This window comes from Jaculus jaculus, chromosome 10 (assembly GCF_020740685.1).
Source record: "Jaculus jaculus isolate mJacJac1 chromosome 10, mJacJac1.mat.Y.cur, whole genome shotgun sequence".
Classification (NCBI taxonomy): Eukaryota; Metazoa; Chordata; class Mammalia; order Rodentia; family Dipodidae; genus Jaculus; species Jaculus jaculus.
In genome coordinates, this window is record NC_059111.1 from 98,376,005 (window position 1) to 98,388,073 (window position 12,069).

The 12,069-nt window shown below is 42.4% G+C and overlaps 1 protein-coding gene across 1 annotated transcript in view; it reads right to left on the bottom strand.

Annotated features, from left to right (window-relative positions):
• Positions 1-12,069, bottom strand: part of Dgki (diacylglycerol kinase iota) — a 499,206-nt gene that overhangs the window by 33,221 nt on the left and 453,916 nt on the right.

A 12,069-nucleotide genomic window follows, 5' to 3' on the forward strand; every position in this document is an offset into this window, starting at 1 on the left:
ATCACAAAATTTGAGAGAGGAATACAAATGATTAATGTTTACTTTTGCAAAGTGTCATTTTATTCTTCTTATCTGAGTAACTTCCCAATTAGAGTGAGTTAAAAGTACAGTAGCGTGCACAGTCCCTGGCTGTCATTGAGCAAAGCTCTCAAGGCTTTTCTCTGAGCATTGAGGAGTCCTGGGCGAACAGATACAAAGGGCCATGGCTTGTTAAACTCATTCAGCAGGGCATACCCAAGAGCCCTCCCTTAGCCAAACCAGACGCTGTCAATACCTACAAAGATGAGGTCTGCTGAACACAGAGGAAGGAAAATGCAAGAAAATGAAGAAAGAACAGAACAGGGGTGGGGGGGGCTCCTCTCTAGAGGAAACTACAGTCAGTGCACACTTTGCTTCAGTGCACCCTCTGAACCCAAGCACCGTGCTTTACACACAGCACATGCACACGAATTAGTTGTTGAGCTGACCCACAAGAAAGCAAGAGAAGAAGCAAGGAGAGAAGAGATGAAGCTAGCAGAAAGGGAATTAGCCAACTGGGATATGTCAGTAGAATCTAAGAAAGCATTGTGTCTCACTCTTTCTCCTAAGTGGGACCCTGACACTTGGAGTAAAGTAGCCCTTGAGCACAGAACCAGTCACGGTCCACTTGGCACCATAGTGCAGACTTCTAAGTCAGGCTCAGGCCCAGGCCCCTTATCCACTGTCCCATTGAGTTCCCCTGAGCTCTGCAAGGCCCACAGAAAGTGGCACAAGATATTGCTGTCGAGTCTGAAGTGTGGGAAATGTGCTAGATTATGGTATCGTTCTTGTTAATTTTCTGGGAACATGAATTTAATAAATTGTTCCATCTTTCCGAGACAATTTTTCTGCTTGCAAAAAAAGTCAACACTTGTTCTGCTTACTACTGGAATGAGGATCAAAGGTTTTAAAAAGTGCTTTATAAATAAGCATGTTATAATAAACAGGAAGGGAAGATTTTTGTTCTTGTGTAACTGCATGTAGTGTGAATGCACACACACACATGCACACACACACTCACACCACCACCACTACATGGGCACTCCAGGAAAAGCCTTCCAATAAGGGTAAACTTGGCATGTGAAGTTGGATGGACATATCTCTGCTAACACAGCACCTGTCCGATGTAAAGTCCAGATGAAACATCGGAACACGGGGAAGGGCAATCTGAAGAAAGCATTAGCAACTGCAGGTCTAGAGGAACAAATAATCTTAGACTTTTATACACAGGATGTTCTCTTGGCTTTAGCAGAATATTCCGATAATAGGAAAACAACAACAAGGTTAGGGAAATAGTGTAAAACAGTAATTCATACAAACTGCTGTCACTCACGATCAGAAGACTGAACCAGCAGCATAGTTTATATTTTCAAGACCACATTAAACCTTTTACCATAATGTCAGTATTCAGGAAAATATAACAAAATAAAAAAAAAATAAGGAGGGGAAAAAAGGAGTGTGAAGATGAATCCTTATTTGAAAGAATCTGTGTAATAAAATTGGGTCAATGTAAACAATAAATCAAGAGAATGAGAGAGATCCTGAGGATGACAGTCATGTAGAGGTCTCAACAAATAAGCAGGACTCATACTGCCAAGGAAGGCTTCTTGGAGGAGGTATATTTAAAGCCAATCTATTCCTGAAGTAGAATTAATTAGTAACGAAAGTTTGTAATGTCCTTGTGAAAAGAAGGCTGAGGGTTGGTGCGGTGAGCTCCATGTCGTCACATGGAGGTGGAGAGCAGCCCTAGCTCATGCGTTCTGCAGTGTCACAGGACACTCCAGCCAGGGTCCACGTGCCAAGATCAGGAACTGGAAAAAGACCCTGAAGCTGGTGAGAGGTGATGGGGTCTTTCAAAGCAAATCAGAGCACCCACCAAGTCCTTCAGCAGCCAGTTTGTCTCTGCGTCCCCACATCTGAAACTAGAGCTGTGACCTGCCCTTACTGGCTTACCCCCACCACCCCAGTAGGGTCTTGTTCAACTTTGATCCCACGTCATTTACAAGTATTGTAATTTCTGCTACTTGGTTTCCAGCCTCTTACCCAGTTTGAAGTCCCCACACAGAAGAAGAAGACCATATAATAGAGTCATAACCACAAATAATTGTCATTATACTTGATAAGGAAAGCATGAATATTTATTTTTAAGCCAAGAAAAATACCCAAGGGTAGCTATTATGAAAACATTATTAGGAACAAGGCTCACTTCTCTCTCCTGGTTAATGTCCTTCCCTATGAACAATGATGTTCAAGGTTTTCTCTGCATGAAGAGAGCTTGAATCCATTCATATTCAACCCCAGATTTAAAAAAAAAAAAACACCTTCTGAAAGATCAAGCTTGAAAACAAATAATGAACTGATTATGATTACAGTATTATTCTTTATTTATTGAGCTCTGGATTTCCCCCTTTTTGGGTTTTTCTAAAGATTCTTCATATTAAAAAATATAGCTTCCAATTTCCAGAAGCAAGGGAAGTTCAATTATTAATGTGCCATAAAGGTTATTGTGCATTTGAGTAAGTTTCCTGGGAAATTAAAGTGCATACACTTATGCACTGAGACAGGAAGGAAAGGGGGAGACCTCAGACAAATGTGTCATTTTTAGAGGGGACAGGCTGAATCTGTCTATATGAAATGGTTCCATTTTCCTTCTACACTATCTTCACATAAATGACTGTCCCTACACTTCCTATGATAGAAAGCCACGACTGCCAGGAGTGAACCTTCTGTTCCCTCTCACGGCTCCTCTTAGTAAAGCCTGGATCCCTAAGAGTTTGGATGTGCTCAAACCTCACTCATGAAAAGAAATTATGGCTTCTCTCCGACCAAATCCAGAAAGGAAGATGACAATAGCTATGATTTGAATATCTGTGTCTCTCCAAAATTCACATTGTATAAGTGTTACTAGGAGGTGGGAAAGTGATTAGGCTATAAGCACTCCACCTGTATACAAGACATTAATGCCCTTATAAACATGTCTTCTGAGAGTGGGCCCTTCCATCTGTTCTGCCTCATGAGGAGGAGTGAGCATCCTTCCTACTCTGCTACTGAGCATGTGAGCATGCAGTGAGAAGGAAGGATCTTGGAAGCAGAGTGTGTATTTTCTAGACATGGAACCCGCTAGCACTTTGATCAAGGACTCCCCCACCTGCAGAAGTCTGAGAAATGGATTTCTATCATTTATATTTATCAACTCTATAGTATTATTTTTTGTTACAGCAGCAGGAACAGACTGGGAAACTGTCCTTGCTTCCCTCATGGTGGGCACTGTTTAAGATGGGGCCAGGGCTGGAGAGATGGCTGACAAGGAGTTTGTCTGCAAAGCCAAAGGATTACTGTTCAATTCTCCAGAACCCACGTAAACCAGATGCACAAGGGGGCGCATGTGTCTGGAGTTTGTTTACAGTGGCTAGATGCCCTGGTGTGCCCATTCTCTCTCTCTCTCCCTCTCTCTCTCTCTCTCTCTTTGCTTGTTTCTCTCTCATAAATAAATAAATGAATAAATAAATAAATAAATAAAATATATTAAAATGAAAATAAAAAAAGAAGATGGGGACAAAGCAACATGCCAAAAATAAGCATCTCTCTCTCTCTCCTGGATAGGACATTTGCAAAAGAGGTATAAAATACAGATAATCTCAGCCTTTATAATGAGGAAGGGTTTAAATCCAAAAAGAACCTTTAACCATGAGCTTGGGCAAATTAGTTTGCCAAGATTCAGTTCTCGCTAGGAAAACTGAAGATTACAAGTCTATCTATAATGTATGTGCATATTGTAGGTGTGGGAGAATGGTAGTTTGAATGTATGCCCCCCACCGCAAACTCAGGTGTTTTATGAAAGCTTGTAACTTGAATCTCCAGCAGCCTGGCTAGAGGAGACATCAACAGGAGTGGATCGTAGGGTCCAGCTTTTAAGGTGTGTTTTGGAGTAGATTGGATTTTCAGGCCAAAGGTATGCAGAGAGGTTTGCACTCTGCCTGGGTCACCCCTGATGGCTGGTGATGGTGTCTCTCTGTTTGGATGTATGAAGGCAGCATCTTCCACCACTGATGGAACATCCCCCTGGATCTGTAAGCTTGAAATAAACCCCTTCCTCCCATCAACTGTGCCCAGTTTGGATGTTCATCCCAGCAATGTGAAGCTAACTACAACAGGAAGTATGGACGAGGAAAGACGGGAGGGTAGGTGTATGCATGTGGAGGCCAGAGGTTGATGTCGAATGTCTCGCTCAATTGCTCTCTCCGTTATTTTTTGAGACCAGAACTCACACTGAACTCTGGGCACACTGACTCAGTAGAGAAGCTAGCCAGTGAGCCCCAAGGATACTCTTGTCTCTGCCTCCGCCAGCTTTGGGATGACAGGCATACACTCACCACCTGGCTTTTATATGGATGCTGTTCATTCAACACTTTGCCGACCCTAAGAACAGTTTCATGGAGGCTCTGTTTTGTAAGCAAACTCAGGATAGAAGAACCTCACCTTGCAGAATACAATGGAGTACTGATGAGTTTAACCTACCCACATTAAAAAAGAAAAAAAAAGCCAGGCGTGGTGGCGCACGCCTTTAATCCCAGCTCTTGGGAGGCAGAGGTAGGAGGATCAAAGTGAATTGAAGGCTACCCTGAGACTACAGAGTTAATTCCAGGTCAGCCTGGACCAGAGTGAGACCCTACCTTGAAAAACCAGAAAAAAGAAAAAAAAAATTAAACCAGGCATGGTGACTCAACCCTTTAATCCTAGCACTTGGGAGGCAGAGGTAGGAGGATCACCATGAGTTCAAGGCCATCCTTGAGCGTACAGAGTGAATTCCAGGTCATCCTGGTCTAGAATGAGACCCTACCTTAAAAAAACAAAATCAAAACAAACAAACAAACAAAAATATTTAAGAGCCATAGCCATAGTTTGACATCTGACTACTTATAAAGAGATAGGTTAAGTTTGTAATTTTTATTTGCCAATTTAATTTTAAGGTATGACATACTCAGCAAAGCTACCTTACAACACACGCTTGTAACCCTTAACAAATCCAATGAAAGTACTACATGTGAAATAAAAGCAAACTCCTGTGAATTCATACCTCTTTTAAAAAGATTAATCTATAAGATCCAATTATTGTTCACCTTTCAAAATAATGTATTACCCAGCGGACTATTCCTGGCCATGTTAGTGACCAATGAAATCTTTTTTAAAATACTGAGGAGAAAAGTAAGAGGAAAAACAAAAATTACCTAACAAAGAAAAATACACTAATTGAGTCAGTGAGAATCATTAACATATCTGAATTTTGAAAGCCTTGCTTTTTTTGTTTGTTTTGTTTTTCAAGGTAGGGTTTCATTCTAGCCCAGGCTGACCTGGAATTTGCTATGTAGTCTCAGGATGGACTTGAACTCACAGCAACCCTCCTACCTCTGCTTCCTGATTGATGGAATTAAAGGGGTGAGTGACCACTCCTGGCAAGCTCTGCATTTTTTAAAAAAAATTATTTATTTATTTATTTGACAGAGAAAGAGGGAAAGAAAGAGAGCGAGCGAGTGAGAGAGAGAATGAGCATGCCAGGGCCTCTAGCCACTGCAAACAAACTCCAGACACGTGCGCCCCCTTGTGCATTTGGCTAACGTGGGCCCAGGGTAATTGAACCTGGGTCCTTTGGCTTTGCAGGCAAACACCTTAACCGCTAAGCCATTTCTTTAGCCCAAGCTCTATAATTTTAATCAATATTTTCATGTTCAGAATCACAGCTTTGTGTCTACAACTATGTATCAAATCTGCCTGTGTTAATATGTATTTTAAATAGTATCTATCTATTGAGCAGTGATGTTCTCCATTGTCCTCAGTCTGGCTCCCATTTCTTAGATGTGGAAAGAGGACATGAAAAACAAATGGCATTGCCAGGGACCCACACATAGCCAGCAAGGGGGTGAAGATGCTGAGGACTTCTGTTCCTCTGGTTTTCTGCCCTCCTCTCTTTCAAGTTCAGTTTCACTGCAATGCATTGTTTCAAAAATTCAAACAAATAGCCTATCAAAAGATGATACCAACACAAGACCTGCAGAAAAGGAAGTGGGGGGAAAATGATGATATCAAAATAGAACAGAAACTAGTTGAAATAAAGGGATTCAATGGAGGGGGCGATTTCATAGGCGGGAAAAGGGAAGGTGGTGGGAGGGTGTCATTAGCATGGCATATTGTTTAGGTTTATGGACGCTGCCAATAAAAAGTTTTTTAAAAATAGAGAAAATAATGTTTAATAATGGCATAACATATAAAATGAAGTGACATCAGCTTATTGTTCAAAGCTCAAACCCTTTTGTATAGCCATGGAAATGCTAAATAATGGACAATTTTAAAGCAAAGTGTATGATCTCTTTTGCTTGACCTGATCATGACCACAGTCTTCAGACATTTCCTGTATTCTGTCAGTGTGGCTTCCTGTTTAGCCACCGCACAGATCATACCATTGGCTTTTACCATCAGCTGCCTGAGAGTCCACCTCTTTGAGGTACAGTTGGGCTCATCCCTTTTCCTGTTTACTTTATCAAAAACGTTCTGTCCACCTTTGCTGTTTGTAAGCACCTGCCATAGCACAAGGGAAACACACTGTGAACACTGAGCTTGCACAAAACAGAACTCACTAGAATTGTTAAAGATAGCCAAGCCAAGATGCACTCGCTTCATGGTAGGGCCAGCTACTGTGAATTATGCTAATCAGACATGAATGGCAAACAGCTCTGAAAATGATTGTAATTAATATTATTTTACACAGACAGACTGAACAAGTCCAAGATGAGGCAAGAAAAAGGAGAAATTAGCTATTTCGAAAGACTTCCACATTTTAATTCAGGCCTAGGGAAGTTTTTTGACAATCGGGAACAAGATATGTGACAAGTTCTTTCTTACAATGAAAACCTAAAATGATGAAGTACTTTTAAAGATAATTTATTAAAATAGACTCATAAATATTCTTATGATGACATGCAAATCTGTAATAATAATAATTATCATTATTATATGGTAAGCAACCTCAAACATCTTGGCTTAAGAAACAATTATTTATTTTTTTAATTTTTTTGCTTATTTTTATTTATTTATTTGAGAGCAACAGACAGAGAAAGAGGGAGAGAGAGATAGAGAGAGAATGGGCGCACCAGGACCTCCAGCCACTGCAAACGAACTCCAGACACATGAGCCCCTTGTGCCTCTGGCTAACGTGGGTCCTGGGGAATTGAGCCTTGAACAGGGGTCGTCAGGCTTCACAGGCAAGCACTTAACCACTAAGCCATCTCTCCAGCCCCGATTATTTATTTTGCTCAAAAACATGCAATTTGTTAGGCTCAGGAGGCTGTTCAGCGAATGCAGGGCTCTCCTCGCAAGCATGAGGACACATATGGCAAGTCCTGGTGTGGTGGCATGTGCCTGTCATCCCAGGGCTGTGGAGGTGGATTCTGAGGGTTTGCAGATCAGTCTAGTCTAGTTGGCATAGTCTAGGCCAATGAGAGATGCCATCTTAAAAAAGGTGGGCATGGCATGGAGAAATGGCTTAGCAGTTAAGGTGCATGCATGCAAAGATTAAGGACCCAGGTTTGGTTCCCCAAAGCTCACGTAAACCAGGTGCACAAGGTGGCATGTGCATCTAGAGTCTGTTTCCAGTGGTTAGAGGCCCTGGAAAACCCATTCTCCCCCTCATAAAGAAATACATAAAAATAAAAATAAAATTTTTAAAAGGTGGACAGCATCCCTGAGAATGACACCTAACAGCTCCTCCTGGGGTATGCATCCATAGACACGTCTGGACTCATGTACCTACACACATATGAATACGTATGCCATGTGCACACACACGTCAAAAAATGCACTTTGAGCAGAGTTTTGAAGAGCAAGCCACTGAAAGCTCAGAACTCCACTTCAGTGTGATCTCACACTTGACTATAACCAGGGGACTGACTTTAGCTGGAGGCCATAGTTCTTTTCACATGGCTTCTCATGGGCTGTTCCAGCTTCCTCAGAAAATACTGCTGGGAATTCCAAATGTCACCATCTCAGGGGAGCCAGGAGAGGTGGCTCACCTTGCCTTAGAAACCACAAACCATCCTTCCCACCGAAGTCCCCAGCCAGCCTGTATTCCTGGAGGGAGGACCCAGACTCACTGGGTAGAGTTACAGTGCAGGCTGAGGGTGTATGAAGGGACATGATGCCATGACAGGATTTGGAACAATCCCATTTGTCATATCATACTGGAAGAGTGAAGTGCTTCCGTCAAAGCTCTGGGTTGACTTTAAATTAATGTTCGGAAATGACTCTGACCAGCAGCTTTTGCTCCCTGTGACACTATGCACACAATAATGGCACGTTCTGCATCGTGTCTACCTCAGCAGAAAAGTTTTTTGAAGGCTGATAACTCTTTTTCTGATGGAATATCTTTTTGGGAGCAGGCAGAAGAAAAATGCGAGTAGTAACAACTTGTACTTCCACAAACAGTCATGCATTCTCGCTCTTCCTACACACTCATCCTGCAGGATGACTTTGACACTCTTCCCAGTAAGATGTGGGGTCTGTGTTATCCCTCCCTAGTAGGCACAAACATGAGAGTTCAGTAAAGAGGACATGTATTGATTTCAGGGGCTAGATGAGCCTTGTTGCCTAGGCTCCTGGGGGGTGATAGATTTTGGAATCCAGCCACCATTTCCCAAAGAGGCATGGCTACTTTCCTACAGTAGCCATGGAAAGCCCTGGGAGAGGGAACGTGGCTTCCAGCTATAACTAATCCCTTTCCACCATACTCCAGCTAAAGCCATATGCTGCAGTCACCTGAAGGTGGAGAGCTCAGCTTCTACTACAGCAGAGAAAACTCAAGCCTAAGGCTAGAGAGATGGCTTCACAGTTAAGGCGCTTGCCTGTGAAGCCTAAGAACTCATGTTCGAATCTCCAGGTCCCACGTAGCCAGATGCAGTAAAGCAAGTGTGCAATGTGCACACGCGCCACCAGGGGATGCACACATCTGGAGTTTGTTCTCAGTGGCTGAAGGCCCTGGCATGTGTCCATCCTCTCTCTCTCTCAAAATACATTCTTTAAAAAAAATAAAAAATAAACTTCATGGTTGGGGGTTACTTACTAAAGACTCCTCTCAGCTTCTCAGAATGAGAACTTTTCTGTATCATCTCTACCTTTTACTATACTCTTTTAAAATAAATCTTTCAGAACCTACCCTTAAAAAAAGATCTTAGTGGCCGGGCGTGGTGGTGCACGCCTTTAATCCCAGCACTTGGGAGGCAGAGGTAGGAGGATCACCATGAGTTCGAGGGTACCCTGAGATTACAGAGTTAATTCCAGGTCAGCCTGGGCCAGAGTGAGACCTTACCTTGAAAAACAAAAAACAAACAAACAAACAAAAAATCTTAGTGCCGGGGATGGTAAAAGCATTTGCTCCACATGCATGAGGGGCTGAAAGGGTCTGATTTGCCTTGAGTTCAATTCCTCCAGCACCCTTGTAAAAGAATGCTGGGCATGGCCACACCCTCCTTGTAACCTCAGCCTATCAGGAGACCAGACAATTGCGGGGGGCCTATAGGTCACGCAGTAGGACTGAAACAGCATTTCTAGGTTCAGTGACTGTCTCAAGGAAGCAAAGCAAAAACACGATGGAGGAAGACACCTGACATCTCCTCTGCTTTCTACATGCAGGCAGACAGGGCCCACATGTGTGCATATACCTCACACAGGAACCATACCACACATGCTACACACACACAACACGCGCATACACAAAGAAATCTTTATACAAAGTGCCTTATATGTTTTTAAATTTTTTCATTTGAGAGAGAGAGAATGGGCACACCAGGGCCTTCAGCTGCTGTAAATGAACTCCAGATGCATGTACCACCTTGTGCATCTGGCTTATGCAGGTCCTGGGAAATTGAACCTGGGTCCTTTGGCTTTGCAGGCAAACGCCTTAACTTCTAAGCCATCTCTCCAGCCCCACGTGCCTTAGTTATAAGCAAAACAAATTTTTGTTGTGGTCTTAAGCCATGATGTTTTAAGGTTGCTTGCCATACAATAATAGTTGATACAGATTTACATATAATTATTGTAAGAACAACTGTATATCTGTTCTCATGGATTAGGTCCTTAAAAAAAAATACTTCATCTTTTTAGCTTTCACTGTAAGAAATAATTCATCACGTATCTTGTTCCTGATTGTCAAAAATACCCCTAGGTAGGCCTAATTTAAAATGCAGAGGTGTTTAAAAGCAGATAATTTCTCTCTTTTTTCTCACCTCATCTTGGACTTGTTCAGTCTATGTAAAGTTATATTAATTATAATCATTTTCCCGAGCCTCTTTCCACTTATGCCTAATTAGAATAATTCACAGTGCTGTCACCACCATTAAGTGAGTGTAGATTACCTTGGCTATGTTTCACGATTATACTAAATTCTGGCTTTTGCAAGCTAAGCTTTCGTTGGTGCATTGCTCATATACTCTGGCTGGCCACTCACAAATAGAAAAATTGGACGTAATGTTTCTGATAAGATAAATAGAGGAAAATCTATGTGGAGAACTATGTCTCAGAGAGTCGGGCTCTTGGGCAGCTGATTGTACAAACTGTGCCATGGCCAAACAGGAAGTCACGCTGGCTGAATAAAGGAAATGCCTGATGACTGTGGACATTGTCAGATCAATGAATTGTTTTGAGTTTTCTCATCATTCCATGTTTCCACTGGCATACAAAATGGTCGTAAAACCATGAACTAACTTTTGTTTATTTTGTATACTTTATAATCATAAAACTGGGGCGGTTATTTGTTTACCTGTGGGCTCGATTAAAAATTCCATCTAAGGGCGAGAGAGATGGCTTAGTAGTTAAGGGGCTTGCCTGTGAAGCCTAAGGACCCAGGTTCGCTTCCCCAGTACACACGTAAGCCAGATGCATGGGGCAGAGTGTGGGGGAGTGCGTGTCATGTGTCGGGAGTTCATTTACAGCGGCTTCATGCCGTGGCAGGCCCATGCTCTCTATCAGCCCCTCTCCTCTCTCTCTTTCTCTCTGTCTCACTTTATTTCTCAAAATGGATAAATACAATAAAAATTTAAAAATTCCATCTAAGATATGTTCTGAACCTGTTATTTTCTTAACAGTTCGATGTGCGAAAAGCCTCCTCCCCATTCTCCTCTTCCAGCAAACTTCCACTCACTGTTCCTGAGGTCTATGTCCTTCCCACTGGAATACCAGCTAGCACTTCACTGAGGAAACCTAGAGTGGGGTTGTGTGTACAGGGCACATATTTCACTTATCATCATCCCTCATCACAGGAATTAACTTCTCAGTGGCAGCTAAAAGCCACCCAACAGTACAGGGGTCTTATATTCACATGTGACCCTGTGCCAGAGACACAATCAAGTCTGTAACCATTTATGGAAGACTTAGACAGGTTTTCATTTCCCTCTAATGACAGAGTTAATCCTCAGATTCAATTAGTGCCTCCTGATGGCATTCAAGAACATATATGGGTTCTTTCCATCTGCTGCAGCAATCCTTTTGAAGTTCCTATTAGCCTGGATGTGGTTTGCAGTTTGAAGAAAAATACAAGCAGCTCCCATGTAGTGTTCCCTTCTGGTAGAAAACATCTGCCCTGCGTCCAGAGGACCCGGATGTGCTCCCTCCCTTCAAAACCAGCCAGTTCTACTTCTACTCGCCCCTGGAATTTTCTATGAACAGGACAGTGACCAGATGTGACTCAGACACACTCCATTTATTTGTTTGTTTGTTTGTTTGGGGGGTATTTTTTATTGTTTCATATCCTTAACTCACAGCTCTGCAATTAAGCCACAGACATGAGGACTGTTTGGTTTTCTCTCCAGTTTATGTGAAGAATGTTACATTTTCTCTGAAAAGCCCATGGTATGGGAAAATAATGAAGTTCCAAGAAAGCACTTGCTGATACCTACGGCCCGGTGGTTCCATTTGGTTGTTGCTTCACTAGACTTTGTACTTGACACTGTGGGAGGCATGGTTAGGAGTGGGAGAAACCCCACCTAGGCTAAGAATATAAATTAGTGT